This window comes from Mirounga leonina, unplaced genomic scaffold (assembly GCF_011800145.1).
Source record: "Mirounga leonina isolate KUSES-001 unplaced genomic scaffold, KU_Mleo_1.0 Mir_165, whole genome shotgun sequence".
Classification (NCBI taxonomy): Eukaryota; Metazoa; Chordata; class Mammalia; order Carnivora; family Phocidae; genus Mirounga; species Mirounga leonina.
Genome location: NW_023270415.1, coordinates 35,415,176 through 35,442,576, shown reverse-complemented (window position 1 = coordinate 35,442,576; position 27,401 = coordinate 35,415,176). Strand labels below are relative to the sequence as shown.

At 35.8% G+C, this 27,401-nt stretch overlaps 1 protein-coding gene and 1 pseudogene across 1 annotated transcript in view; both read right to left on the bottom strand.

Annotated features, from left to right (window-relative positions):
* The window catches only part of CNBD1 (cyclic nucleotide binding domain containing 1), a 341,528-nt gene that overhangs the window by 18,708 nt on the left and 295,419 nt on the right, over positions 1 to 27,401 (bottom strand). The gene's annotated exons all lie outside the window — the stretch shown is intronic.
* LOC118014991 lies at positions 503 to 1,846 on the bottom strand (annotated as a pseudogene).

Below are 27,401 nucleotides of genomic sequence, written 5' to 3'. Positions count from 1 at the left end.
TCAAATTATTTTCAATTTTTGTCAATGGGATAGGTAGAAAATTCTAATTAAAATTGAATTTTCAAATTATGAGTGAAGTTGAATTATGCATAATTATTCAAATTATGAGTGAAGTTGAATTATTTTTATTACCTCATACAGAACTGTCTTTTTTTTTAAATTTTTTATTTAAGACTGGGAATACTTTATTCAAACCCATCAGAGAAATGGACAGCTTTGATATGTAACAAAGCATTGTATTTTTGTTTCTTGTTTGTTTGTTTGTTTGTTTTAAGAATTATTTATCTTAGAGATACAGAGAAAGAGTATGTGAGCAGGGGATGGAGCATATGGAAGAGGACAGAGAGAATCCTCAAGCAGCCTCCTCGTGGAGGGTGGATTCAAAAAGTGGACTCGATCCCAGGACCCTGAGATCATGACCTGAACCAAAATAAAAAGCTGGCCACCCAACTGACTGAGCCACCCAGGTGCCCTATAAAGTGTTGTGTTTTGAAGCATAGGTCAGTAATTTTATATGAAAGTATACACTAATATATACAAATCAACTGATCACAGCACAACTTTTCAGTGTTTAAAACAGAATAAACTATCCTGTAAAAGCAGCACCTTTGTGACATTTTTAGCTTTAGTACTCCTCTCCTTCTTCACCCTCTTCTTCAACAGAATCCACACCAACCTCCTCATAATCCTTCTCAAAAAACTCTCCTTCCTCTGTGCTCTCACCCACATACCAGTGAACAAAGGCATGGTTGGCATACATCAGGTCAAACTTGTGGTCCAGTCAAGCCCAGGCCTCAGCAATGGCTGTGATGTTGCTCAGCATGCACACAGCTCACTGTACTTTGGCCAGGTCTCCACCAGGTACCACAGGCTGGAAATTAATGCCAACTTTGAAGCCATTGGGGCACCAGTCCACAAACTGGATGGCATACTTGGTCTAAATGTGGCAACGGCAGCACTGACATCTTTGGGGACCAAGTCACCACAGTACAACAGGTAGCAAGCCATGTATTTACCATGGCGAGGGTCACATTTCACCATCTAGTTAGCTGGCTTAAAGCATTCATTGGTGATTTCGGCTACAGAAAGCTGTTCATGGTCGGCTTTTCCAGCAGAGATGACAGGAGCAGGAAAGTGGATGCCGGGACAAGGCACCAGGTTGGTCTGGAATTCTGTCAGATCAACATTCAGGGCTCCACCAAATCTGAGGGAAGCAGTGATTGATGACACAATTTGATCTATCAACACATTTAGCTTATTGTAGGTTGGGCATTCAGTATCAAGGTTTCTACGACAGATATCATAGATGGCCTCACTGTCTACCATGAAGGCACAATCAGAGTGCTCCAGGGTGATGTGGGTAGTGAGGATGGAGTCCACAGCTAAACTACAGCTGTGGAAACTGGGAGAGGGGGTTGCTTGGGTAAATGGGGAACTCCATCTTGGATGTCTTGCCATAATCAACAGAGAGATGTTCTATCAGTAGGTTGGTGAACCCAGAACCAGTTCCCCCTCCAAGGTTGTGGAAAACCAAGAAGCCCTGAAGACCTGTGCCCTGATGGGCTAGTTTGTGAATTTGGTCCAACACAAGGTTAATGATTTCCTTGCCAATGGTGTTGTGCCCTTGGGCATAGTTATTGGCAGCATTTTCCTTGCCTGTGATGAGCTACTCCAGGTGGAAGAGCTGCCGGGAGTTGCCTGTGCAAACTTCATCAATGACTGTGGGTTCCAGGTCTACAAGTACTGCCCTGGGCACTTGCTTGCCAGCACCCATCTCACTGAAGAAGGTGTTGAAGGAGTCATCTCCCCCAAAGGTCTTGTCACTTGGCATCTGACCATTGGGCTGGATGCTGTGCTCCAGGCAATAGAGCTCCCAGCAGGCACTGCCAATATGGACGACAGCCTGGCCAACATGTATGGAGATGCACTCATGCAAGGTTGCTGCTTCGTGGCTGCCGAGCAGATGGCAGAGAGGAAGAGGAGGGGTTCTTGCTTCTTATAGTGCAACTCTTACATGGTCGATGTATGAGAACCTGCCAAGAATTTTTTATTCCCTTTTTTCTTCATTCTCTTCCCCCCACCCATCCCGCTTAAGATTTTACAACTATTGGTAACAGCCAGTTTTATATTAAAATGATTTATTTCTCATGTGTACAGCAACTTTATTAGCCTGATATTTATATATTAATATTTATGGAACATTTTGCCATTTAGAATACTGAATTTTTACTACTAAGAGATTAATATTTCAATTTATGTCTTTTACCTTTTTCTTTTGTCATGTTCTAAAGGACTTCCTCCACCAAAGGTTAGAATTTGCTGTGGTTTTCTTATAGCAATGTTATGACATCATTGCTTACGTAGGTTTTTAATCCACCTGAAATGTATTTGTTTCTGTTCACTACTTGTCTAACAATCAGATATTTAATAAACTATCTTTTTCCCTATGCTTTTGAAATAACACCTCTGTATTATACTAAATTACCATATTAAATTTGCCATACTAAATTGCCATGTTTTCTTCCTAGTCTTTCAATTAATCTGCCTACCAAATAAAATATTTGATTTATATTACATTCTCTCAGTATTTTAAAAGCATTTTTAAAGTTCGATTGTTTAATTTTGTATGTAGATATTAGTATCAACATAATCAACTTTAAAAAGAATTCCTGCTGCTGTTTTTTATTATGTTTACTTTAGGCTAACAAATTTAGTGAAAAAAGTCATCTTTGCAGTAATCTATTTTCCTATTCAAGAATAAGTTTTGCCTCATTTATTATCTTACTTTATGTAACTCAGTTGACTTTTATATATATTTCTTATTAAGTGTATTTCTAGATCATATTTTTGGTTGCTATTATATATATAATCTCTTCTTTTAAATTTCATAAATAGCTTTTATAAAATAAAATTTAAATATTAAGTTTGCCATCAGTAGTTTCACTAAATTCCATGATTCCTAATAGTTTTCTCATTGACTTCACAAATATCCAAGTATAAATAATATAATAAGTAAATAATGATGATTTTACCTCCCTCTTTTACAAGTTCATGCTTACTACTTATTTTATTTAAAAATGTTATACTGAGTGTTGTATGTAAGTGTTGAATCACTAAATTGTACACCTGAAACTAAGATTATGCTGTATGTTAACTGGAATTTAAATAAAAACTTTCAAAGTAAATAAATAAAAATGTTAGTAAGTTCATCACTTTAACAATGATTCTTTTCCTATTTACTATTAAGAACATAGCTAACTTAGGGGCGCCTGGGTGGCTCAGTCGTTGGGCGTTTGCCTTTGGCTGGGGTCATGATCCCCGGGTCCTGGGATCGAACCCCGCATCAGGCTCCCTGCTCGGTGGGAGGCCGCTTCTTCCTCTCCCATTCCCCCTCCCCCTGCTTGTGTTCCCTCTCTTGCTGTGCCTCTCCATCAGATAAGTAAATAAAATCTTAAAAAAAAAACCCAAAAAACATAGCTAACTTATTTTTTGAGATCTAGATCACTTTATCATATTATAGAACATTTCATCTATTCTCATTTTATTAGGTATTTGTGTCAGAATTTCCTCAAAGGTGTTTTAGCTGCCATGAACACAGGTTGTTTCTACCTTGATCTATATTTTAGTAAAATATACTAATGGCTTTTTAAAAAAATATATTGAGCTAGTTCCCATTGAATTCCTAGAATGAATCAACTTTTTTGGTGCCTTATTCCTTAAAGTGCTACTGGATTATGTTTTCCAATATAACTTTCAGGATTTTTATATTCATCTTCACATTTGAGATTCCTAGTCTTTTTTAATATTTTTATATATTTTTTGTATTTTCCTTGTGAGCTGTAACTTCCATGTTTTACTAAATTTGAAAGAGAGCATTGATATAATTGGTTCCTTAAAAATTTAATCAAATTAACTAATGTTAGCCATATTAAAATATTCATACTATTATTACAGTATGCTTCTGGTACTCAGTAAGGACTTTTCCAATATTCTAGAAAAGGATGCTATGATCGGTTTTCTGAGACAAACAGACAAAGCAAAAACAATTTACACTAGAAAATATGAGATAGAAAATTTGGGGCTAAGACAAATTTTTGTCTTGATGCACCATTATGAAAGTTATTTCTGTCACTAACATGTTTTTTCTATTGTCGTTTTATAAGAAAAGTGACTAAAATATTAGAAATGTGAAATCTATATAACTAAGTATTTTCTTATACTTTTCTATTTTTTAACAAGTAATTTAAAAAATCTGTAAGTAACTTTCAATCTAATAAAGAGAGCATAAGAACAAAGTATAAGGTATCAGATCTCTCTGTGATAAACAAAAACATCACTTATGCAGGCTACGCAGGACATTGAATAAGTGGTTGAGGTGGTTTGTTAAGTGATATTCTTGTGGTTCACATGCATTAAAAACTATTGATAATTTCTTCACGACTGAAAGATTTGTTCAAGTAAGGTATATTTCCCTCTTTAAAACTGTGTCTTAAATATTTGACAAATAGCTTGAATAAATAAGGGTCCAAAGTGCTTCTTGCAAATAACTACTTAAGCACATAAACAAAATTATTCTGTGTAAAATGCCTAAAAAAGTATTATCACATTATTCAAAAACATGTCATTTATTCTTGGAGAGTAACTCAAATTTGATTTATATTTTATATTCTATAGCAAATATTATCTCAAGATAAGTTGCAGCAATATTTCCTAAAATAACATTTGTCAAACAAACATAAGTGGATTAATATTAATATAGTATGTGCAAAAAAAGAAGCAAACCTCTCAAGTTCAATATCACTTTGTTCTGTCTGAAATGGAATTTAAGTATATGGTATTTTAATATAAAGCCTTGCCAAGCTTTCTGGGTGAAGAATTGACTTAATGTAAAAATAAACATCAGAAGGGTACCGGAGTGGCTCAGTCGGTTAAGCATCTGCCCTGGGCTGAGGTCATGATCCCAGGGTCCTGGGATTGAGCCCTGCTCAGGCTCCCTGCTTAGCAGGGAGTCTGCTTTTCTCTCTCCCTGTGCCCCTCCCCAGGCTCATGCTCTTTCTCTCTCTCTCTATCAAATAAATAAATAAAATCTTTAAATAATAATAAACATCAGAAAATAGGACTACCGTTACAAAAAATGGTCAAAAATTAAATAATAAAAATAATTCAGAAAATAAAAAGTACGCTATTTGAGATGTTTAAACAGAACTACTATAACACTTCAGCCTAAATTTATATCAATGCTCACATTCTTCTCAGAGCTGTAACTATCTCCTAAAAGCTCCTGTAAGATTTGGTATCTACAGAGATCAAAAGGGAAATACAGGTCTTTGACATGGCTGCCTTCTACTAACCCAAGATTTGTCTTGATTCAACAAAAGACTTTATGGGGTATTATTATCTGAAATGTTTAGCTCTTCCAAAATGCTAGATTTATAAAAACATGCACATAATATTATTTTTATTAAAGTTTGAAAGGCAACATATGAACTTATGAATAATTTATGACTCATGGCTGTTATTTGCATGTAGAAATGCAAAAAAATTAAAATAGTAAATAAGAATGCTATAGGCAGAGATAGACTGCACCTAACAGAGTTTTATTTTTCTTTTCTTTTTATAAGCAATGTAAATCTCCACCATATTTCATTAGCGCTAAGATCTGCTCCTTTTGTCATTAGCTAGTAGCTTGGAAAACCTTGAATAAACATTTGTTTGGGATCCAAAATGTATAGCAATGCCACTGATGTAAATTCAGTGGTGCTAATATCTAAAGAGATAAAACTAATCCTGTGGCTACTGACCTATGAGCATATAGAAGGTTGTGCATATGTAACACTCACATAGCATGAGAAATGATTAAAACAAAAGCACTGGTACCTTGGAGCAAAGTATCAATTTGTTAAAAATAGATTATTATTGTGGCTCCTGGGTGGCTCAGTTGATTAAGCATCTGCCTTCAGCTCAGGTCATGATCTCAGGATCCTGGGATCAAGCCCCACCTATGTCAGGCTCTCTGCTCAGTGGGGAGTCTGATTTTCCCTCTCCCTCTCCCTCTGTGATATCTCTCACTCTCCCTCAAATAAATAAAATATTTTTAAAAAATTAAAAAAAAAAAAAAAAAATAGATTTTTATCTCAAAACCACTGATATGGTGCTTTGAGGAGACAGAATGTACAAGAGAGTAACTTGCTTTTAAAAGTGGGGAACGTCTAGGTATTGCTCAGTCCAGGAGATAATAGACATGATAGATGACAGATAGCTAGATAGCTAGATAGCTAGATAGAGGTATAGATATATAGATTTTTGCTTTGTTGAAACTATAGAAACCTACAAAACTCTTCTTTTAATAATCCTAAGCAAGAGTCATTCTAGAGATTCCAGAAAATTCATGCAGGGGATTATATTTCATGAAGTCATATAAAGGCAGCTGCAAATATAAATACACAAAATGATAGAAACATTGCCTCTGAGAAATTTAGAGGAAGATCTCTAATTTAAAGACAACTTAACAGCAGAAAATGTTTTTAGGTACTAGAAAATGACAGGTCTGATGCAAGTTATAGTGTGATATAGCAGCAGAAATGATTTGGGGTCATGAAGAAATAAAATCACAAAGCAGACAAAGTGTATCTGGGTCCAAATGGAGGCAGTCCTCTCTGCCTAAGTGCTGCCCCAAAACTTTAAAGGTTATGTAATGCCACACTTCCACTTGGATAAAGTGAACATTTTGTGTTGTCTCAGCATCTCTGTAGAGACACACTCATCCCCCTTGGCAATCCAAGTGGTTCAAGGAGGACTTTACCATTTTCCAGGGGCAGGGCTGTGACTCAGCTCCAACTGAACAACAAAATCCCTCTCCTAGCCAGAGGGAGTTGTTGAGTGTATCTGTGACTCAAGCCCGGTCAGTGAGACTTACTAGATTTTTCCTGGAACAATGAGGAACAGAACTTTTCACAGGGATTGTTTGCTGTAACAAAAATGTATCCCCTAGATATTTTTGGCCATAACATGGGGAAATTTGCTGGAGAAGGGAATGAACACAAAGCAAAACAGTGGACTGGAACAAATAATCAGAGTGTGATTAGTTCAGATTTTGGATCAAGGTTTCCTGAAAGATAAGTTCCTAAACTTCCCATTTATAGATACCAATAAATTACTTTGAGTTTATTAGTATTTTTTCTCTTGATGCATTGAGTTTGATTTCTGTCATTTAAGATGCAAATACATCTAATAAAACACATTAGAGTAAAAATTCATGAAGCCTTCCTGGAATACCCTTGCTAGGTTCTGATCAGTTAAGTTTTTAGCAAAAGTTCTCTTAAACAGACTCCATTTAGCAAATACACCAAGCTAAAATACTGTAAAACATGATCCATGCCCATGTCTCATTGAATATCTGCAGCTAGTAAGTTACACTTTAACATACTCATGTGTTTCTTTTTTTTTAAATTTTATTTTATTATATTATGTTAGTCACCATACAATACATCATTGGTTTTTGATGTAGTGATCCACGATTCATTGTTTTCGTATAACACCCAGTGCTCCATGCAGTACCTGCCCTCCTTAATACCCATCACCGGGCTAACCCATCCCCCTACCCCCACCCCTCTAAAACCCTCAGTTTGTTTCTCAGAGTCCATAGTCTCTCACAGTTCACCTCTCCCTCTGATTCCACCCCCCTTCATTTTTCCCTTTCTTCTCCTAATGTCCTCCATGCTATTCCTTATGTTCCACAAATAAGTGAAACCACATGATAATTGACTTTCTCTGCTTGACTTATTTCACTTAGCATAATCTCCTCCAGTCCCATCCATATTGATATAAAAGTTGGGTATTCATCCTTTCTGATGGCTGAGTAATATTCCATTGTATATATGGACCACATCTTCTTTATCCATTCATCTGTGGAAGGGCATCTTGGCTCTTTCCACAGTTTGGCTACTGCGGATCTTGCTGCTATGAACATTGGGGTGCATATGGCCCTTTTTTTCACTACATCTGTGTCTTTGGGATAAATATCCAATAGTGCAATTGCTGGGTCATAGGGTAGCACTATTTTTAATTTTCTGAGGCACCTCCACACTGTTTTCCAAAGTGGCTGTACCAACTTGCATTCCCACCAACAGTGTAACAGGGTTCCCCTTTCTCCACAACCTCTCCAGTATTTGTTGTTTCTTGCCTTGTCAATTTTTGCCATTCTAACTGGTGTAATGTGGTATCTCAAAGTGGTTTTGATTTGAATTTCCCTGATGGCTAATGATGATGAACATTTTTTCATGTGTCTGTTGGCCATTTGTATGTCTTCTTTTGAGAAGTGTCTGTTAAGTCTTCAGCCCAATTTTGAATGATTATTTGTTTTTTGTGTGAGTTTGAGAAGTTCTTTATAGATCTTGGATATCAGCCCTTTATCTGTAGTGGCATTTGCAAATATCTTCTCCTATTCTGTAGGTTGCCTCTTTGTTTTGTTGACTGCTTCCTTTGCTGTGCAGGAGCTTTTTATCTTGATGAAGTCCCAAAAGTTCATTTTTGCTTTTGTTTCACTTGCTTTTGGAGATGTATCTTGAAAGAAGTTGCTGTGGCCGATGTCGAAGAGGTTATTGCTTATGTTCTTCTCTAGGATTTTGATGGATTCCTGTCTCATATTGAAGTCTTTCATCCATTTTGAGTTTATCTTTGTGTATGGTGTTAGAGAATGGTCTAGTTTCATTCTTCTGCATGTGGCTGTCCAATTTTCCCTGCACCATTTATTGAAGAGACTGTCTTTTTTCCATTGCATATTTTTCTTGCTTTGTCGAAGATTATTTGACCATAGAGTTGAGGGTCCATATCTGGACTTTCTATTGATTTTTTTTTTTTTTTTTTGCACTTTCTATTCTATTCTGTTGGTCTGTATGTCTGTTTTTGTGCTGGTACCATGCTGTCTTGGTGATCACTGCTTTGTAATATAGCTTAAAATCGGGCAACATGATGCCCCAGCTTTGTTTTTCTTTCAACATTTCCTTGGCGATTCAGGGTCTTTTCTGATTCCATACAAATTTTAGGATTGTTTGTTCCAGCACTTTGAAAAATGTCATTGGAATTTTGATCGGGATGGCATTGAAGGTATAGATTGCTCTGGGTAGCATAAACATTTTAACAATGTTTATTCTTCCTATCCATGAGCATGGAATGTTTTTCCATCTTTTTGTGTCTTCTTCAATTTCTTTCATAAGTGTTCTGAGGTTCCTAGAGTATAGATCCTTTACCTCTTTGGTTAGGTTTATTCTGAAGTATCTTATGGTTTTTGGTGCTATTGTAAATGGAATCATTTCTCTAATTTCTCTTTCTACAGTTATGTTGTTAGTGTATAAGAAAGCAACTGATTTCTGTGCATTGATTTTGTATCCTGCCACATTACTGAATTGCTGGATGAGTTCTAGTAATTTGGGGGTGGAGTCTTTTAGGTTTTCCACATAAAGTATCATGTCATATGTGAAAAGAGAGAGTTTGACTTCTTTGCCAATTTGAATACATTTTGTTTCTTTTTGTTGTCTGATTACTGTTGCTAGGACTTCTAGTACTATGTTGAACAATAGTGGCGAGAGTGGGCATCCTTGATGTGTTCCTGGTCTTAAGGGAAAGGCTCTCAGCTTTTCCCCATTGAGGATGATATTCGCTGTGGGTTTTTCATAGATGGATTTTATGAACTTGAGGAATGTTCCCTCTATCCCTATACTCTGGAGAGTTTTAATCAGGAGAGTTTGCTCTGTTTTGTCAAATGCTTTTTCTGCATCATTGAGAGGACTATATGGTTCTTCTCTCTCCTCTTATTAGTGTGTTCTATCACATTGATTGATTTGCAAATGTTGAACCACCCTTGTATCCTGGGGATAAATCCCACTTGGTCGTGGTGGATGATCCTTTTAATGTATTGTTGGATCCTATTAGCTAGGATTTTGTTGAAGATTTTGGAATCCATATTCATAGGGATATTGGTCTGAAATTCTCCTTTTTGATGGGAGATTTGGAGATGGAAGATGGGAGATTTGCCTGGTTTGGGGATTAAGGTAATCCTGGCCTCATAGAATGAGTCTGTAAGCTTTCCTTCTGTTTCTATTTTTTGAAACAGCTTCAGAAGAATAGGTATTATTTCTTCTTTGAATGTTTGGTAGAATTCCCCCAGGAATCCATCAGGCCCTGGACTCTTTTTTGGGGGAGGGTTTTGATCACTGCTTCAATTTCGTTACTGGTTATTGGCCTATTCAGGTTTTCAATTTCTTCCTGTTTCAGTCTTGGGAGTTTATAGATTTCCAGGAAGGCATCCATTTCATCCAGGTTGCTCAGCTTATTGGCATACAGTTGTTGATAATAATTTCTAATAATTGTTTCTATTTCCTTGGTGTTAGTCATGATCTCTCCCCTTTCATTCATAATTTTATTAATTTGGGTCCTTTCTCTTTTCTTTTGGGTAAGTCTGGCCAGTGGTTTATCGATCTTATTAATTCTTTCAAAGAACCAGCTTCTAGTTTTGTTGATCTGATCTACTGTGTTTCTGGTTTCTAATTCATTGATCTCTGTTCTAATCTTAATTATTTCTCTTCTAATGCATGGCTTAGGCATAGTTTGATGCTTTTTCTCTAGTTCTTTAAGGTATAGAGTTAGTTAGTGAATTCGGAATTTTTCCATTTTTTTGAGTGAGGCTTGGATGGCTATGTATTTCCCCCTTAGGACCACCTTTGCAGTATCCCATAGCTTCTGGATGGATGTGTTTTCATTCTCATTGGTTCCCATGAATTGTTTAAGTTCTTCTTTGATTTCCTGGTTGACTCAAACATTCTTGAGCAGTATGGTCTTTAGCTTCCAAGTGTTTGAATTTCTTCCAAATTTTTTCTTGTGATTGAGTTCCAGTTTTAAAGCATTATGGTTTGAGAATATGCAGGGAATAATCTCAGTCTTTTGGTACTGGTTGAGATCTGATTTGTGACCCAGTATGTAGTCTGTTCTGGAGAAAGTTCCACGTGCACTCAAGAAGAATGAGTATTCTGTTGTTTTAGGGTGGAATGTTCTGTAAATATCTATGAGGTCCTTCTGGTCCAATGTATCATTCAAAGCTCTTGTTTCTTTGTTGATTTTCTGCTTAGATGATCTGTCTATTGCTGAGAATGGAGTATTGAGGTCTCCTACAATTAACATATTGTTATCAATATGACTATTTTGGGTAACAGTTGACTTATGTAGATGGCTGCTTCCATGTTGGGGACGTAGATATTTACAATTGTTAGATCTTCTTGTTGGATAGACCCTTTAAGAATGATATAGTGTCCTTCTGTGTCTGTAACTACAGTCTTTTGTTTAAAATCTAATTTGTCTGATATAAGAATTGCTACCCCAGCTTTCTTTTGAGGTTCTTTGGCATGGAAGATGGATCTCCATCCCTTCACTTTCAGTCTGGATGTATCTTTAGGTTCAAGATGAGTCTCTTGTAGGCAGCATATGGATAGGTCCTGTCTTTTTATCCAGTCTGCAACCCTGTGTTGTTTTATGGGAGCATTTAGGTCATTCACGTTGAGAGTGATTATTGAAAGATATGAATTAATTGTCATCATGTTGCCTGTGAAGATGTAGTTCTATAGATTGTCCCTGTAAATTTCTGTTGTATATCACTCTTGGGGTCTTTCTCCTTTTATAGACCCCCCTTTAATATTTCTTGCAGGGCCGGATTTGTGGTCACATATTCTTTCAGTTTATGCTGGTCTTGGAAGCTCTGCATCTCTCCATCCATTCTAAATGAAAGCCTTGCTGGATAAAGTATTCTTGGCTGTATGTTCTTCTCATTTAGTACCCTGAATATGTCTTGCCAGCCCTTTCTGGCTTGCCAGGTCTCTGTGGATTGGTCTGACGTTATTCTGATGTTCCTCCCTCTGTACGTAAGGAATCTCTTCCCCCAACAGCCCTTAAGATTGTTTCCTTGGTTCGAAGATTTGCGAGTTTTACTATTACATGTCAGGGCATTGGCCTGTCTTCCTTGATCTTGGCAGGAGTCCTCTCTGCCTCTAGGACATGAATGTTTGTTTCATTCCTCAGATTAGGGAAGTTCTCAGCTATGATTTGCTCAGATATATCTTCTAGTCCTCTCTCTCTCTCCACCCCCTCAGGGATTCCAATAATTCTGACATTGGAACATTTCATGGTGTCACTTAGTTCTCTGATTCTATTTTCATGGATTCTGAGTTGTTTTTCCCTGGCCTCCGCTTTTCCCTTTTAATCTATTAGCTGGTCTTCTAGGTCACTAATTCATTCTTCTGCCTCGCTTACCCTAGCTGTTAGATTATCTAGATTGGATTGGATCTCATTAATAGCATTTTTAAGTTCTGCCAATTCAGCTTTCATTTCTGCCCTTAGAGACTCTATGTTGCTATTAATTGATTTTTCCATTCTAGCTATCGTCTTCACAATTGCTAGTCTGAATTCCATCTCTGACATCTTGGTCATATCTGAATCCATTTGTAAATCTGTGGCCCCTATTTTGGGGCTTCCTCCTCCTAGTCATACTGTTGAGGGTTGGTTGAGGGAATGTATAGAGTCCAAATTATTGACCACATCCCAAGCAAGATGCACCTGTTTTCTAGGGACCTTAGGGTTGCTGGCTTCTTGTTTAACCAGTCTGTCTTCTGTGGGAGGGGTCTGCTGCACTTTTACTCAGGCAACCCTGTTTGGGCAGTTGCCCTGCCTCATGGGGGGGGGGATGGGCTCAGTGACAACCGGTTTTTTGGGGTTTTGTTGTCAGTGGCTTTCCCTGGCTGTTTTCCACGTCTCTTCCGAGAGTCAGAGCAGAAGAGATCATTTCCAACTCTCTGCCTCAGAGCAGAGAGATCACAGTCTGTTCTTCAGTGAGCTCTCCAGGCCACACTATCTCCATTTCTGTCTGTGCTGCTATAAACTGCAGTGTCCTGGGTTGTGTGTCCCTCAGCAGCGCTCCCAGTCCTTGCCTCCAGGTCGGGGCTCGTCTCTGCCCTTTGTTCTTCTAAAACCGCCAGCCACCCCCAGTTCACATAAACGGCCTTGCAGCTCCGGTTTCCATCAGGGGGGCTGCCCTAAAGTCCTTTCCCCGCCACTACCAGTCTGCGAGTCTGTGCCCTGTCCCCAGAGCAGGAGGCTATTGCTCACTGATGGTGTAGGATCCCCACTGCCAGGCTCCCTCCCCTGCTGTTTATCCTCCAATATCTGCCCACGGAATCACACCTCCCTGCTTTGTACCTCAGAACCAACCACCTGCGATATTCTGTTTGTAGAGATCCAGATCTATCTGCTTACATCTCAGGCTGATTTCGTGGGTGTTCAGAGTGGTCTGGTAGATATCCAACTCAATTCCATGGACCAATTGAAATAGGGTCCCCTACTCCTCCACCATCATATCCCCCCTCTCATGTGTTTCAAGTACAATCAAATGAGCTGTATTCTAGACAACAGTTGATTGCATTTGTTTCAACACAAAAAAAATGCTGTTTATTCATTTGTATTTCTCATTGTAATCATGTTTTAATCAAATATTAAACCAATACATATTCTATGTGAGAGTTTGTTTCTATGAAATCTAAACATGAATGCATTAGAAAGACCTAATAATTGTGAGCTGCACACAAAAAGGAAAGAACTTGGAAAAAAAATGCAAAAACCTAATCTTCACAAAATATTTTATTTCTTGATCTTCTTTAAGTGTATTAATATTAGAATTCATGGGTGTATAAAAAAATAAAGATCTCTAATGTAAATTCATATTCAAAGAGGTCTTCACCCTCCATCAAAACATGGAAAATTGGCAATATGTGGAATATTTTTAAATTACAATAAATGTCTTAAGCTACCTATACGTCATTTTACAGTTACTTAATTTTTTTCAGTTACGTTACCAGTTACTGGTCATAACGTACTAATACATCTGTAAATTTTTAGTCTTTTAAAAGTTAATGTGCCTAGCTTCAATTTAATAATATATGCCTTTACAATTCTTTTTTCAGTTCTTCAATATAGATTTTAAACTCAGTAAGGATGGGTATTGTTTCTGGTGACTCTATAGAGTTCCTGGTTTTATATATCGCAAATGTTTACTGATTGAGATACAATTCATTTTTATTATAACATTCTTTGTTTATGTCTAGTCTCTGTGTATATATACTGGTACACAGAAATAAATGTTTTATAAAAATAGCTTCCATTCTTGAGAATGATATTAAGAAAATAATTTTTAAATATTTCATAACATAAAAAGTATAATAATATTGATAATTTTGATGCATATATATATTTTTAAAACTGCAAGTTGTGCCAACTCATGGATGACTGATTTACATAATTCTCTACATATCAATATTCACTTAAATCGAGTGTCCAAGGAGCTAAGAAAACATCTTGCTTCACTTCCATTATTTTTTTTTCTTCATATACCCCGCCCCTGTTTGTCTTAGAATGCCAATCCAAGATCAGGTCTATGGTGGTGGGACGTTATATGTAGAAGGAGAAAGGGATGGGTGGAAGGTCACCACATAGGGTTGCACAGGTTATTCACTGTGTCAGGCACCAGGCTGCAGGGGGTAGTGTGGCTGAAATATAGCTGATGTCCCAATCACCATGCACTGTTACAGAGCTGCATCTGCTGAGAGAAAGCTGTGTCTTTTTCTAATTTACACAAAGGTGACATATGGTTTGGGACAATTTCCTTAGTTACTCCTCACTTTGTCTCATATTTGGATTGTCTTCTGTCCTCATTCCATTTTTCTCCAACAAGCCAAGGACCCAATAATCTTTACCAAATTTACAATCCAAACTTCTTTCAATCTATGATTTTCTGGGTAATATAGTTGAGTATAATTCAGGACTGTGTATACCCAAAGACTTATCATTTCATTTATGCCATTCTCTGTAAGGCCTAAGTGAAAAAAAGAAGGGGATAGAATGTTGTGAGGAGCTTTTTAACCATATGTCTATTTCTCACTGTTTATTATAGCAATAAGAGTTTCTTGAAATATCAAAGAGTTTGGTATATCCTTCTGAAAGAGAGAGCAGGGGAAATTCTGTAAACTGCATGAGATCTAACAAGGGCATGAAGACTACAGAAGTCTGGCCATCAGCAGAAGCAGAATAGTAAACATAGGCATTGATGAAGGAAGGTTAATCCTCAGAGTTCAACGAGGAAAATATGTGAAAATGATAGGGACCTGACAAGTTAAAAAAAAAAATTAAACTCCATATTTTTGTTCTTCCTGGAGTCTAACATGCCTACCTCTGCTAACAAATAGGCAGTTGCTTTTGACTCTTCCATATACCAGAAAACCTCTTGGAAAAATAATATGGTGGAAAGAAGATTTTCCATTATATTATATTTTCATTTTCTCATTAATCAGTTCTGGATTTCAAATATGACATTTACTAAAAGTCTAACCTTGGAAAAGTACATTTTTGAGCTTTAGTTTCCCTTAATGAAGTTTCTTTTTATTAATGTAAAGCATACTTACCTAATAGAGGTTTTTGAGAAGTAAATGAGGAAATATGTATAAAAGTAACCAAAAAGTACCTGACATAGAGTGGATGTTGAATAAATGATCATTTTCACCTTACCCAATCAGTTGGATTCCCTGTCTTAGTGGAGTGAAGTAACCAATATAAATTTGAAGCTAGAAGAATAACCACTTATGCTCTTCAATAGCTCAAGGTGGTAGTGATGGGTTGGGTGAAGGGTAACTTTTTATTTTCAGAAACAGAGAAAGATATTTTTCAAGTCCTCCATCATATGTGGGGTGTAGTGAGGGAGGGGATGGGGAGGTATTACAGGTTCCAACCATATGATTTAAAGAATATATATATTTGTAATTAGGGCCTAGTTTTGTGGAAAATCAAATTACCTTTATGACAAAAAAAATGAATGGCAATGTAGTTATAATCTTAATATTAAAAATCAGATTTATAGTTTAAAGATTCCTTTCTCAAATAAATTGTTAAAGGATGCTTTTAAATGCTAAGGTCCCAGATAATTATAGAATACAGTTTAGAATTTATGTAATTCTATATTAATAAGTTTAGATATATAAATACCACTTTGTAGGAGTCATTAACATCTGTGAAGATAAAGATCTGTGGTATGCCATAGATTTATTAGTCTAATATAGTCAATATAGTCTGCTTAAAAATGAAAATACAAATATTACATGTAAATATGTTTTCATTTTTCTGAGATTATCTTAACCCCCACCCCCCTGGCACACACTCTTTCTCATCTGCAAATGTGTCATTCCAGAAAAATTTAGGACTGTCAAATGTCAGAGCAAAGAAAACAAAACTATAATGACATGGTTTGCTTTCTTAGCTGTGGTCACTCTTTAGAAAGTAGTCATTAAAATGATATATGAAATCTTTTAGGAAGTAACCATATAGTTACTCACTGTTCAGTAGATTTAAAAAAATCCAGTTCTGCAAATATATTACACCACTATTTTTGTCCTTTTGTTTTGTGCTATCAGAAAGAGTATTGCATATTCTAAGTCTGTGCTATCTAATATGGAGCCACCAGCCATGCATACATATTAAGCATTCGAAATGTGGCTAGGCCAAAGAGAGATGTGTTGTAAGTACAAAATATACACTGGATTTTGAAGATTTAATATAAAAATTTAATACAAGGAAAATAATGTAAAGTCGTTAGTAATTTTCTATTGACTGCCTGTTGAAATTAGATGTATTGAGTTAAAATATATTAAATTTAATTTCATCTGTTTCTTTTCACTTTTTAAAATGTAGCTACCAAAAAACTTTAAAATTACATATGTACCTTGTATTATATTTCTACTGGACAGCATTACTCTAAGATTTATACATCCCCAAAATCAATTATTACATTATGATCCTTTATAAATTATAGGTTCAGTTTTATGTTTTTAAATCTTATTTCTATTTAATAGCCATCATAGGTGCAATGAAAAAGAACTGAGTCATCATTGGTCAACACAGTCTTGTCAAACTAATACAGACACTGCTTCTAATTATTATTACTATTGTTTTTCATGCCTTCTGCCCATATTTTAACTGGATTATTTGTTTTTTGGGTGTTAAGTTTGATAAGTTCTTTATAAAGTTTGGATACTAACCCTTTATCAGATATGTCATTTGCAAATATCTTCTCCCATTCTGTAGGTTGCCTTTTAGTTTTGTTGATCATTTCCTTTGCTATGCAGAAGATTTTTATCTTGATGAAGTTCCAATAGTTTATTTTTGCTTTTGTTTCCCTTGCCTCAGGAGACCTACCTAGTAAGAAGCTGCTACGGCTGAGGTCAAAGAGGTTACTGCCTGTGTTCTCCTTTAGGATTTTGATGGTTTCCTGTCTCACCTGTAGGTCTTTCATCCATTTTGAATTTATTTTTGTGTATGGTGTAAGAAAGTGGTCCAGTTTCATTCTTCTGCATATTTCTGTCCAGTTTTCCCAACACCATTTGTTGAAGAGACTCTCTTTTTTCTGTTGGATATTCTTTCCTGCTTTGTTGACAATTAGTTGACCATATAGTTGTGGGTTCATTTCTGGATTTTCTATTCTGTTCCATTCATTTGTTGTTCTTTTCCTAGCTCCTTTAAGTGTAAGGTTAGGTCGTGTATTTGAGACTTTTCTTGCCTCTTGTGGTGGGCCTGCATTGTTATATATTTCCCTCTTATGACTGATTTTGCTCCATCCCAAATGTTTTGGACCATTGTGTTTTCATTTTCATTTGTTTCATGTATGTTTTATGTCTTAATTTCCTGGTTGACCTATTCATTCTTTAGTACTATGCTGTTTAACCTCCATGTATTTGTGGTCTTTCCATATTTTTTCTTGTGGTTGACTTCAAGTTTCATAGTGTTGTGGTCAGAAAAGATGCATGGTATAATCTTAATCTTTTTGTACTTGTTGAGTCCTAATTTGTGACCTACTATGTGATCTATTCTGGAGAATGTCCCATGTGCACTTGAAAAGAATGTGTATTCTGCTGCTTTAGGATGAAATTCTCAGAATATATCTGTTAAGTCCATCTTGCCCTGTATGTCAAAGCCATTTTTTCTTCATTGCCTGTTCAACATTGCCTGTATGTTCAAAGCCATTGTTTCCTTGTTAATTTTCTGCTTTGATCATCTTTGCATTGATGTTAACTGCAGTATTAAAGTCCCCTACTATTATTGTATTATTATCAGTGAGTTCCTTTATGTTGTTATTAATTGTTGTATATATTTAGGTGCTTCCAAGTTGGGGGCATTAATATTTACAATTTTTAGATCTTCTTGTTGGATAGACCACTTAATTATGATATAGTGCACTTCCTCACCTCTTGTTACAGTCTTTGACTTAAAATCTAGTTTGTTTGATCTAAGTATTGCTACTCTGGCTTTCTTTTGATGTCCATTAGCATGATAAAGGTGTCTCCATCCCCTCACTTTCAGTCTTCAGGTGTCTTTGGGTCTACAGTGAGTCTCTTGTAGGCAGCATATTTATGGTCTTCAATTTTATCCATTCTGATGCGCTATGTCTTTTAGATTGGAGCATTTGGTCCATTTACATTCAGAGTAATTATTGAGAGATATGTATTTATTGCCATTTTATTATTTGTTTTGTCATTTTTCCTGGAGATTTTCTCTGCTCCTTTTTAGTCTTTGTTGCTTTTTGCCTTTCCTTCCCACTCTAAGAGTCCCCTTTAATATTTCTTGCAGGGCTGTTTTAGTGGTCATGAACTCCTTTACAATTTGTCCGGGAAACTTTATCTCTTATATTCTGAATGAAAGCTTTGCTGGATAGAGTACTCTTGGCTGCAGATTTTTCCCCTTCAGCACATTGAATATATCATGCCACTCTCTTCTGGCTTGTCAAGTTTCTGTGGATAGATCTGCTGATAACTTATGGGTCTTCCCTTGTAAGTTAGGGACTTCTTTTGTCGTTTTGCTTTTAAGATTTTTAGTTTATCACTGTATTTTGCAAATTTAACTACAATGTGTCTTGGTGTTGGCCTGTTTTGTTGATTTTTGATGGGAGCTCTCTGTGCCTCCTGGATATGGATATCTGTTTCCTTCCCCAGATTAGGGAAGTTTTCAGCTATTATTTCCTCAAATAAAACTCCCTTTTCTCTCTCTTCTTCTCTGGAACTCCTATGATATGAATGTTATTATGTCTGATGGAGTCACTGAGTTCCCTAAGTCTACTCTTGTGATCCATCATTCTTCTTTCTCTCTTTTGTTCAGCTTCATTATTTTCCATAATTCTATCTTCTATATCACTTATTCATTCTTCTGCTTCTTCTATCTGTGTGGTCATTACATCTATTTGCTTTTGAATCACAGTTATTACATTCTTCATTTTGGCCTGTTTGTTTTTTAGCTCTTTTATGTCTACAGTAAGGTTCTCCCTGATGTCTTCCATGCTCTTCTCAAGCCCAGCTAGTATCCTTATCACTGTTGCTTTAGATTCTGGATCAGGCATATTTCTTACATCTGTTTCAATTAGATCTTTGGCCATTACCTTTTCTTGTTCTTTCTTTTGGGATGAATTCCTTCATCTTGGCATTTTGTCTAGGTCTCTGTCTTCTGTGTGGTAGAAAAACCTGTTATGTTTCCTGCTCCTGAGAGTAATAATTTTATGAAGAAGAGGTTATATAGTGTCTATGGCTTAGTGCTTCAGGAAGTCTGTCTCTGGGTTGCTTCCTTGCTTGGAGAATACCTCTATTCCAGCCAAGCCTGCTGACTTTTAAAACTCCAAATTTCAGGGACCTGGTGTGGTAGGGACCTGTTCTGGTCCTCTGAAAAAGGGTCTCACCATGCTGGGATTGATACAGGTTTGACCCAGAAAGGCAGTCATGCCAGAGCACAGGGGCACAGGATTTAGAGCAAAGCAGGCTAAACAGCCAATGTCCAGGTTAGCTGCCCTCAGCAAGTGTCTCTGTGCCTATGCTAAGTGGCAGGGAGAGAAATGGTGCCTGCTAGTTTTGCCTGCCTTCTCCCCAGGAGTAGGGCAGCACCCTCAGGTCTCTATCCCAGCAAAGCCTGGGACCTCTAAAACGCCAGTCTTTGAGCTCCCTTGGCTGCAAAAACACAAAAATCAGCCCTCTTGTTTTCCCAGCCAGTGGCTTTGTGGACATGTTCTTGTGCGTATCTCTGTGCACTCTACTCTCACTTGCCTTTCTCCAGGACCAGGGTTCCTTCCTCTCTGCAGCACCCGTGGGATCTGTTTCTCCTCCAAACCACATCTCCATGCTTCCTACCTTCCTCAATGTGGCTTCTTCTCTCCCTCTAGTTGTGCAGTTTGTTCTATCAGTCCTCAGATTGATTCCTTGGGTATTCAGAATGATTTAATAATTATCTAGCCATGTTCGAGGGATTCAGGCAAGCCTAGGGTCCTTCTATGATGCCACCACCTTAGCTCCCTCCCTCTAATTACTATTTCAACAGAAAGTCATTCCTACTTCTTTATTTCATCTTGTTAGACATATTCCAGATTTCACCATACACAAAAGGAATCCTTTGGTCTAATGCATGCTCTTTTCCTGAACAGACCTTTAGTAGAACTTTTGTTTGCTTTCATACTCTAATGAACTGGGCCTTAGAATTTGGAAGCAAGTAAAATGACCTCTTTTCTATTTTCACTTCTTTCCCTCTGTAAAATCTGTAACACCTCAAACATTAATTACGTAACTACGTGCATTATTCTGGTGTCTAACTTTGTTCATCTTATCTCTTCAAGTGTAAAAGAACTTCCCGAAAAGCATGAGATCTTCAAATATGATGAAAACTGTCAAACCCAAGATGGCAAGGACTTACTTATATCAATGCATTTCTGCAGGTGGAAGACCAGATGGATGCATCACAGCATCCAACATAGATAGCTTCTTTATTTAGTATATTGCTTTAGGTTTTTATAAACCAAATTATAATTACAACTTAGTTAGTTGTAAAAATAAATAATTATTATGGAATAGCTTCGATATACCAAAAAGTAAAAAAAAAAAAAAAAAAAAGAAAAGTAAAGCAATCAATACAATCAAGTAACAAAGATTACTGTTAACAATTTAGTTATAAATAATAGTTACAGTACAGTTCAATAGTTAGCATTTAAAATTATACTCTGAAATTTTTAGAGATACTTTGATTAAGGTGAATGGTATTTATAATTAGCATTTCTATAGATTTAAATGTCCATATATTTGGTGTGTTTAGAAAAAAATTATTTTATGTATTTGGTTTGTAAAATGTGAGAAAATGGAATTGTGCCATTTTATTTTTTTGATGGAGGAAAATGCAGATTTACTTCTAAATGTCAAGAGACAGAATGCCAAAATTTAGTTGCCTTAATGAGGAGGATTATAATTTTTATAATGACAAAATAAAAGAGACACTAGTCGTATGTGGGAAGTAGGAAGAAGTAGAGGAAAGTGTTCTATAAGGCACTTCCGTATTGCCTGGGTTGCTCAAGAAAAGTTCTGTTTACTCATGAAAAAGTTGAATAGATGAGTGCTCTATTATTAAAAGATATTTAATTGTATCTTATCTATTTACAAAGGGTTTGAGTTAATTAAATAAGCACTTTATTTTAATTTAATTTCCATCTAGCAGCTGGATAATTATTTAAATGAGCAATTTTTTTTTTTTACTTTACATAATTGTTTAAGATATTGTTCACCTTTATCATACTGTTATTACAATTAGAGGACTCGATTTGAAGTAAAAAAATGAAACTACATACTTCCTACAAAGCATGCTTGGATGTATTCTATGGATATTAATATATCTTTGTCAAATTGCAAAATCAATTGAGAACAAAATCAATGGTTTTATAGTACATAGTTGTATCAGTTTCCTGCAGTTACTGTAACAAATTGTCAAAACTAGGTGGCTTAAACTGTGAAGTTTATTTATTGGTAGTTCTAGAGACCTGATTTCTGAAATCAAGACGTCAGCAGGGCCCTGCTCCCTCCAAAGAATCACTAGGTGGGGCATCTATTTCTTCCCTTTTTTAGCTTCTGGTGGTTGCTGGCATGCCTTAACATTCCCGTCCTGCTGGCTCATCACTCCAATCTATTCACATCACCTTCTCTTCTGCTTGTGTCTCAATAAAATCTCTCTTGCATCCTTCTTATAAAAATACACAGATGGCAGATAGGGCCCACCTGGTTAATCCAGAATAAGGTCTTCCTCTCAAGAGCCTTAAGGTTACCATATCTTTTGCCATATAAAGTAATATTCACAGGCTCTACGATTAGGAAGTGAATATATCTCTGCAGAGTCATTTTTTCTGCCTATCACAATAATAAAAGGCATAATCTAACTACAATATTTAAATTTGTGTTTATCAAGCTGTTCAAATGCTTGCAATTTTTTCAAAGATAGATTATTATTTATTTATTTATTTTAGAGAAAGAGAAAGAGAGAGATAGAGCATGGTGAGGAGAGGGTAAGGGAGAGAGAGAATCTTAAGCAGACATCCTTCTAAGTGCAGAACCCGATGGGGAGCTTGATCTCACAACCCTGAGATCATGACCTAAGCTGCAGTCAAGAGTAGATGTTTAACCAGCTGAGCCACCCAGATGATTGCAATTTTTTAAACATAAGTGTTGTCTAACAAATAAGAACTTCTCAAACTGATATTTTCAAACAACAAATATGTTTAGGTCTTAATAGCAATGTATTTTATTTCTATTGGCAAAGTTTTCAGAATTTTGCATGCAGACTCTAATAAACATAAGACTTAGTTTTAAAGATCTCATGTACAGGGCATCTGGGTGGCTTGGTCATTAAGCGTCTGCCTTCAGCTCAGGTCATGATCCCAGTGTCCTGGGATTGAGCCCCACATCAGGCTCCCTGCTTGGTGAGCCTGCTTCTCCCTCTTCCTCAGCCTGCTGCTCCACTTGCTTGGGCTCTCTCTCTCTTTCAAATAAATAAGTCTTTAAAAAAAATCTCATGTACGTGCATCCATATCCACATGTTTTATATACTGGCAAAAAATTAATTATGAAAGTGCTATCAAGTCATGAGGAAACAGCTTTAAAAAAAAAAAGAAGTTTCATGGGAGAAAATTAAAGTTTCCTGAGTTGCAAAAGAAATTGTATATAGAAAGATCCAAATAGAAATACTGGATCATACTTAAATGATCTTGACAAATAAGTTTAGAAAATAAAGTAATAAAAGCACATAATCTGAATTTGTATCTGAAGATAATCAGTATCACCATAAATCCTTTACTAGAAATAAAAATTAAAGATGAAGCTGAAAAATCAAGTGGCAAGGCTGTTAAGTAGACTTGGGAACATTTACAGATGGCAACAACTAAAGGGCTTGAGTTGTAAGGACCAAAATGAAAGGGAAGGAAAAATGTGTTCTCTTACAAGTTAGGGAATAAGAACAAACATGCTACATAATAAAAACATAAATTACAAATATCTGTCAATGAAAACATGAGTTATAAATATCCACCCATAGCCAAACAAGTCACTGAGAAAGTTATGTTTAGTCTGAGTTCTGGAGTAGGATGAAAAGCAACTCTCTCATGAACAACCACAAATAATGGCTTGCACTCACAAAAGACTTGGGAGAGGGGATGGGGTGGTCCGTATTTAAACATCTCTGGGAAATATTAGGAAAGTTTTGTTCTAACTTTGAGGTGGTAGGTGAGAGCACAGGTTTATTTAAATTTATACTTGAGGATCCTGCCTGGCTTTTGTAATAGGAATTTAGGCTGACATACACAGATATACATATATCTATGCAGCAACAAAGTACTCTGGTTGAAATTAAAAATGAAACAAGGCATCCCATACAAAGTGCAGACTGCCAAAGGTACTAAGGAAGAGAAAACATGTATTTGAAAAGGTCTATTCCATACAATACACTGAATAATTAAAATGCCTCTCACATTAATTTCTTGCCATTATTAGTATTACTGTTGCCTTTTATCTCTTTGCCTCTGCACTACCAAAATGGACTCCTAATTGTTTTCCTGGTTTTCTACTGTCTCTCTCCTTTCAACCATCATTCATATTGCTCAGTCTGATTCATTCCTCTAAAACTTTTACTAGGTATCTTTTACTATTAAAAAATCTTTAATGCTACCATGTTAGCCATAAAATAAAGTACAAGCACATGAATATGGCATTTAAAAAGCCTGACTATCCATAGTTTTGACTGATCACAAATAAGCACCTGACCTCAGTTGGGGTGTTTGATCCACTCTCCTGATCATCTGCAAGGCATATATTGGCTCATATTATTTTTCCTTTCTCTCCTAGAATTATCATTCCTACCTTCTGTCCAACCACATCCAAAGAATGGATTTTCTTCCATTTAATTTCTACTGTATATGTTGAAAAATAGTCATTTAACAATTATCATGGTAAATAATATATATATGTCCATGAGTTACTGAAAATTATTTTAATGCCAGATATTTGTGATCCTTCTCATTACTTTAAAATCAGTCATTGTTTTTTCTAATTATTGAATCTCTTGAAATCAAATCCAGTCAAACTACTCTACATAGTAATAAATGCATTGTAGCTACTCAAATATTTGATTTTATGTAATTTTAGAATGCATTTCTTTTAATATCCACAAAAGCAACTAATACAATGTTTTGTATATAATAGATGTTCAATAAAAATATTAATTGATTAAAGCCAAATGAAGAAATTCTTAAAAAGCACTTACAAAAGAGATCAACTTTGATAGAATGGATGACTAGAGTACTATTTTTGGTTCCTAAGTACAGAACACAGACTCCATATAAGTTTAAATAGAAAATGGTTTATTAGAAGGTATTAGCAAGATCCAGGAAGACCATGAAACCAGGTTTCAATACTACAGTAAAAAAAAATTAGCCAAGAGAAAGGTCCACCCATAATATAGAGCTCTTCTAAAAGAAACCTCTCTTCTGCGCATCACTTATAATGCTAGGGGCAAAATCAGAACCACCATCCTCATCACCATGCCTGCAAAAAGACCTGCTCCCTGACTTCTCCCAAATCTTTATTTGTTGGAAAGAATTCAGGCCATAGTCAAAATTAAATCTTTTCAAAAAAGATTCTAGGAGATGTAGTCTTTAGCTTTTCTAGCTTCTACAGTAGAGGAAAGCAGGTAAAAGGTGTTTGAGAGGGGCACTGAGCAAATATAATCTGCAGTATCTATCATACTAAGAAAATGTTTCTTATAGAGATATTTATAAAAACAGTTTATACAATGACAAATATAAAGAGTAGGAAGGAGATTATACTTGAACTATATCACTTGAACTATATAATCATTCCATTCCTAATTACCTTATATTATAGAAAGTTGGCTGCATATATAGTTCACAAATTTGAACATAATGATTAAAAATAAAAATGATTAATTGATAGATTCTACTAATTTTTGTTCCTGGTGATTCCTTGAGGAGAATATTCTTGCAACTGCCTTTAACTGGTTTTGTCCTTCAATACCATGGCTAATGCTTTCTTATCTGATTATCATCTCAAGTTAAGGTTAGCTTTTATTATACTTAGTTTAAAACATTGTCACCCCCCCCCAGCATTCTTAATTGTTAACTAATTGAAATCATATAATTCTCTTAAATTTCTAGTCCAAGATAGTAAAGCAACGAATTTTGTTTTGAGATCTAACAATAAAATTATGTCGAATATACTAAGATTTATTTAGTGAATGACCTTTCCCTTGTATAGAGAAAATATATGCTCTAAAAAGTGGAAACAGCATGTGTAAAGATTTTGAGGGGAAGAAGCCACTAAAGGTCATAAAAATCCAGAATGTCTGAAACATGAACAGAAAAAAGGATGATTCAATATAAAACTGGGAGACACAGGCAAGACCCAGCTGCAACTGGTCTTTTAAACCATATTAAGGATTTTGTATTTTAATCTAATAACAATGGGAAGAAAGAATATAGCTAAGGAGATGAATAATAAGATAAATTTTATTTTAGTACCAGTCAATATAGCTGAGTGTATAGGATATAGTGTAGCTGAGGGAAAGGAAGGTGGGGAAGATAGGAGAGAAAAACAGATTAAAGTGGTGGCAAGATTCTGGGGCTGGGTAGGATGAAATAAGTGCAAGATACATTATAGTAAAAATGATACAAGTCAAAGACAAGGAGAAAATCTCAAAAGCAACAAGAGAAAAATGACTCATCACTTATAGTGAACCACAATAAGATAAAAAGCTCACTTCTCAACAGAAACTATTTGAAACCAGAAGACAACGGAATAATGTATTCAAAGTGTGTCAAAAACAAAACAGCACTATCAACAAAGGTATCTTTCAAAAAAGAGAAACATTCCCAGTTAAATAAAACCCGAGATTATCTGTTGCTATCACAAATACTAAGGGAATTTCTTCAGACCGAAAGCAAGGAACACCAAACAGTAATTCAAATCTGCTAGAAAATTTAAAAAGTACTACTAAGGGTAAATATGTAATTATAGAGGTCAGTGTTAAGTGCATATTTCTTCTCCTTTCTTATTTTAAATGACTTAGAGAGTGATTGTGTGAAATAATAAGTACATAATCCTGGTTTGGGGTCTGTTATATATATGTGTGTATATATTCACCAATAACAGCACAAGAGGGCAGATTGTAGTAAACTAATATTGGACTAAGGAAAGGATATCAGATGGTACTTCAAATCCACAGGAATAAATGAAGATAGCTAGAAATGGTAAATAAAGTATTTAATATAATAAAAACTATAAACATATACTTGCCCTCTCTTCTTCTCACAGTTCCTTTAAAAGATGTAAAATTATATGAAATAATAACAATTTATTGTTCAGTTTGAACATATATAGATGTAATATGCATAATGATAACAGCAAAGAAAGAATGAGAATAGAGTTATATATGGTAATATTTGTATATCTAACTGGAATTAAGTTAGCAAAAATCTGAAATAGATTCTGGTAAGTTGAGATGTAATATGGTTAGCCCTGGAACAAACAAAGGAAATAACAAATATAGTGAAAAATCAGTTTTTCTGATCCAGCTTCCAAGGAGCTTGGGAGTCACTACTTCATTCTAATACCAAGAGCTAAACAAACAAACAAACAAAAAAAAACCCAAATCAAGAATTTTTAACTTGTAAGAGGAGTGAGGTCAAAGGGAAAACTGCTGCCCCCCAAACTGGAGCAACTAATAAGCAAATACAAAGAATCACAATTTACCAGAACAGGAACCTCCTCAGGAACCAGTGCTGGGGTAGAAAAGTCTAAACCGTACTTGACAAATTGCTGAAAGTTCACTGTGAACAAATCTGAGTTTAAAATTCCAAGGGGACCCAGGATTCAGGAAATCCCACATTTTTGTGAGTTTTACCTTCTGAATCTCTACTAGGTTCCTACAGTAAATATGAGAGAAAAATTCCTCATGCTTCTGACATG